A 5,021-nucleotide genomic window follows, 5' to 3' on the forward strand; every position below is an offset into this window, starting at 1 on the left:
GCTTTGAGGATTTACATCTAAGTGACTAAGCACTCCCTTAATGGGTTTCTATTAATGTACAAACCTGGGAGTTGAAATTTGATGGACTTAATCTGAACCCCCAACTCTTCTACTAAGCTTTCTTAACCTCACTGAACCTCAGATTCACCACTCTGAACATGGAGATAATACTGTTTATCTCTAAGAGTTGTTAGGAGAGTAAGATGCTGTATGATAAGGCCAAGCAAAGTGCCAAAACCAAAAATGTTCAGGAAGTGGTAGCTCTTAAAAAAATTCAGGAAATATCATAAAATTAACGTAACACAAACTAACCATTTCAAAGTATACAATCAGAGACATTTAGTACATTTGTAGTGTTGCACAACTACCAATTCTATTTCCAAAGCAATTTTATTATGGCCAAAGGAGACTCAGAGTAACTCCTTGAAAGTGAGGCAGAATTGTAAGAAGCTAGGAAAATTCCTGGGCAAGTGGAATGGGGAAACTGAGACATGAAAATCAAACAAGGCCAAACAGTTTGAGCCACTTGTAGCCAGCTGGTGAATCTCGAGACCTTATCACCCCTAACCTAGGACACATGAGAGGGAATGGCTTGTACCTCTCCTCCCTAGACAAAAAATACATAGCTTCCATCTCCCTGGCCTCAGAAATAAAGAACAAAGACCCAAATAATGTCATTTCTACTAAGGGCAAATGAAATCAGGGAAACAAATAACAAAAACCCCATTAAAATCTGGACAGACCTAAGATAAAAGTAAAACAACATAGGAGACCAAAGAATATCCCTAAACCCCTCTGTGGTTATTTTGACACATCAGTATGTCAAAATTGCAACTAGAAAACCAAGGAACGCTCTGCTACCCACCTCCTAAGGGTCTCACCCACAAAAAGAAGATAAAAAGTCCTTAGAACAAAGGCACAGTGCAGGCTAACCCTAGAGCATGCCCATGAGCCTTCCCAGATGTGAACTTTTAATTTCCTAAATTCTAAGGTTTTCAAAGAGACGCAGCCAGGGGGAAAGTGGGCAGTGGCAGCTTGACTCAGGCTTACCCACAATCCTGTCTCCAGGTGAGCTAACAGCAGCCCCACCTTGGCTCACTCTTTTCCTGTAGCTTTTCTAGGGAGCCAAACCAGCCCCACTTAAGCTCTCTTTTGTTACTTCTTCTACCCTAAGTCCTTCTTTTCCTTCACAGTCCCCAGCCTTAATAAATGTATTAGAAAAATCTGGACTTGTGTTGTGAAATCTTTCCTATGTGAAGTCAAGAACCCACACACTACAGGCCTGACTGAGGCAGATCTGCTCCTGGCCAGTGCTATCCAATAACAATAGCTCAAAAATGCTTTGAACCCTGGGGTGGTTATGCAAATGATATCACAATGAGAACCTTAAGATCATATAATCTAAGGCCCCTTAAGTATAACACTTTATTCATTGTCCTCTAATCTTTGATGTGATGCTACCTGTGAAAATTCAACAAAATAGAGGTATAATTCCTAGCCTACTTGCTTTAAAGTTCACTTTTAGGATTTTTTCATCTCACATAGGTCAGACTGCAGGGGTTTAATAGCTCAGCTGCCCTTTCCATCTACCATTAAATCATGAAGCTTCACTTAAGCATGTTACCCTGCTAGGCTCTATGTCAACTTTTTTTTAACACAGTTTATCAGTGATCCAGACTAGGTGTTTGCTAATTCACTCAGAATTAACTGTGCACTTTAATAATTTTCATTAAATCAGTTTCCATGTCTGTAGATTTTATAACTATAAGTAGTAGCTGAAAGGGTCAGGCCAGTTTCCCGGCCTGTCAGACTGCTCATGACCCAGTCAGGACAGTTTTCCAACCCGCTGGACTGCTCTTGACTCAGTTATACCTACTTAATTGATAGCCCAAGGCTTAATTGAAACTGTCTCCCACCTCCCACAATAGACATCTGGCCCAGCCACACTGCCAGTGGTCAGACACCCTCCTGTACCTGGGAACAGCCTGGCCCTTTTACCTAACCCATTGTCAGGTCTCACATCCTGGAACCCTGAGGCAACCACCCAGAAGAACAAGAGACTAACCCTTCCCTTATCCCCTCACAAACCTTGTGATTTTCCTTTTAAAAAACCCATTCCTGCCTTCCCCTGGGGCTGCAATCAATCCCAACTCAGCCCCCTGTAAGCTCATTATCAAATAAAGGCGCTTGGATCAAATCACCCGGTTCCTCCCGCCTCTATTTCTTGTGCATTTCTAACAGTAGCTGCATAATGATTAAAATTTTCCATTAGTTGTGTAAGAGGTCTGACTAAGACAGGATAGTAAGAAGCTAGGAAAATTCCTTGGCAAGTGGAATAGGGAAAGTAAGATAGCTGACCACAATAGCCAAGCAATTTACAGCCAGATACACAAAGTCATCTCCCTGGAGGTGACATCTAGGCTTCAGTTGTGTTTCAGCTCCAGGCCCAGAAGAGCAGCAAAACTAGTTGGGTGATGCCAGAACCAATTGCAATGACTAAAGACCCCCTGGCCTGTCACTGGCCAATCAGTGGAGACCATGGCCCTGAAACAGCACACCTGGAAAACTGATGACTATTCTACTGAAACCCTCCCAGTGATAGGGGTTTAAGACTTGGGAAAATTTAGCTTAAGGTAAATAGTCATAAATCTAGCAAGTAATGTATATGTTAAGTTTTTGTTTCAGTAACTGCAGATAAGACCCATCTTGGTGCCTGGGATTCCTCAGTTGACCTCCTGGGTCACTGACTGGGGATTACCTCATCTGGAGACTTCAGTACCAGGAAGAAGCAAGCGACTGCCCTTCCCCCTTGGAGGCAACTGTTGAATTTCAAAGGCTTTCGCTGACACCTTGTTTGCCCTCCCCCAACCCCCTTATAAAAGACCTGGCTGGGAAAGAAAGAGTGAGATGGTTTGTTAGGGTATGAACCTGCCATCTTCTCGGATCGCCGGCCATCTGAATAAAGTGCCTATAAAAGATTCAATCACTGTCATTGCTTATTGGATTTGGTAGTGACAGGCAGCCCGAATGCCGGTGTCTTTTCTGGTTACACCAGGAGACAGTCCCTAAGATTCCCACTTGCAAGATAGAGATAAAAGCCTCAAGACACCCAGTCGGGCCACATACCTGGGTTGCAGGCCACAGCCCCCAGCAACTGCACATTGATGTTTCTCTCTCTCTCTCTCTTTCTCCCTTCCTTCCCTCTCTAAAAATAAACAAATAAAATCTAAAAAAAAAAAAAACATTAAAAAAAAGCCTCAAGACACATGTGTGTTCTCCCTCTGGGGATCAGCCAGTACCATTCCCTTTCCTCTCTTCCCCCTCCCACAACTCCTTTATTCACAGGTACACATCTCCTAAACTCTGTGCAGGGATGCCCAAACTTTTGGTATCTCTGGGCCACACTGGAAGAAGAGTTGTCTTGGGCCACACATTAGATACACAAACACTAATGAAAACTGATGGCCAAAAAAAAAAGGATTTTAAGTAAATTCATGATTTTGTGTTGGGCAGCATTCATAGCCATTCTGGGCTGCACGCAGCCTGCAGGTTGAGTGTTGGATACCACTGCCTTAAGGCAATCGTAAGGTGGCAGCTTGTCCAGGCTAATCCCTTGAACCTGTCTGTAAGGCCCCTTTTCTCTGGCTTCCCAGTGAGCTAAAGCAGCCCAGCCTAGGCTCTCCTGTTGCTTCTATGCTAAGCCCTATTCACCACCCTCAGCCCGCCCATTCTCTCCCTTGAAAATATACAAATAAAACTTTACTCATTCAATTTTGTCTTGCTGATTTTTAATTCTTTACTGTATCAGTGAGAAGAACCAAGTTTTCAGTAATATGACTATGAATTTTCTTATAATTTTCCTTCTATGACTAATAAAACTGGCTTAGAAGCAATTTCAGAAAGAAGTAAATTATTTGCAGTGATAGTGGTGTCCATGGAATAAATCTTCTTTTTGTTTTTTCTTAGGAGAATACTCAAGTTGTATACATTCTTATTTGTTAAAATGATCTTTGTCAGTGTAAGAAATGTCCAAGTCTAAGACTATACTTACAGGGATCATTTCTATAGTTTGTTACTAGAGAAGTTTCTCTGAATGTGTAGAGCACCTGAAACCATAAGGAGGAGATAGTGTTCCCTCCTGAACATGAAGTCAGTCGGTTCTTGGTGTGGCTTCAGTAACTGCCATTTGCTATTGATGATCCTTCTTCTCTCTATCCCTTGAGGGAGTGAGAGGGAGAGAACATCATCATAGTGGAAGAAACTAAAACAAATGTCCAAATCTATAGAGAATTTTTGCAACTGTATTTGAGCCAATCTGATGATATGCCAGAGAGCAAGATCTCAAATGCTCCAGAGAATAACAGCTTTCTTTTTTCAGTTTCTTTTAAGTATATGAAATTAAGGAGGGAACCTAAAGATGATTACAGGAAGATAGGAGGAAGCAAGGCAGAAATTAGATTACATTATTATTTGCTTTCTTGAAGATGGCTATATTTTAGAAGGAGGAGTCTGAATAGGTGGTTCATGCATTACAAGCAGGGTTCTAAAAAGAGGTACTGCATTTTGCCGTGTTTAATGTGCACTCATGTCTTTGGCCCAAACCTCTAGAAAAAAACTTTTGCTTTAATTTTTTAATTCAATTTTAATTTATTTATATTTAGATACTTGTTTTTCTGTATTATAAAAGATTTTTAGCATTTATTTTTTGAATATATTATGGTACAAGAAATTTTATGTAACAAATAATTATAAAACACAAGAACAGATACAAGGTATTTCTGGTACTACTCATGTACAATGCACATTCTCATTTTCCCTCAAAAATTTGGGTAAAAAAATCACTACATACAGCAAAATGTGCTATTTCAAAGGTATGTCAACCTACATGCACAGAAAGAGTGGACAGGAATTGCTTAATGTAAAGATAAATGTTTTATTAAAGAAGTCATATGTGTGGGGAATGGCTACCCAGTTAGGAATTTATGGTCAAATTATCCTGTGAGATTACTTTCCTTGAACCC

The 5,021-nt window shown here is 40.8% G+C and overlaps 1 non-coding gene across 1 annotated transcript; it reads left to right on the plus strand.

Moving 5' to 3' along the window:
* Nucleotides 1–4,037: 4,037 nt before the first annotated feature.
* Nucleotides 4,038–4,256, plus strand: LOC123805251. Its single transcript, XR_006783283.1, has one exon. It is a non-coding gene; the product is annotated as a small nucleolar RNA U3 (small nucleolar RNA).
* The last annotated feature ends 765 nt before the right edge of the window (nucleotides 4,257–5,021 follow it).

The sequence above is a fragment of the Phyllostomus hastatus genome, unplaced genomic scaffold, assembly GCF_019186645.2.
Source record: "Phyllostomus hastatus isolate PE091 unplaced genomic scaffold, TTU_PhHast_1.1 phas_scaffold_28, whole genome shotgun sequence".
NCBI classification, from domain to species: Eukaryota; Metazoa; Chordata; class Mammalia; order Chiroptera; family Phyllostomidae; genus Phyllostomus; species Phyllostomus hastatus.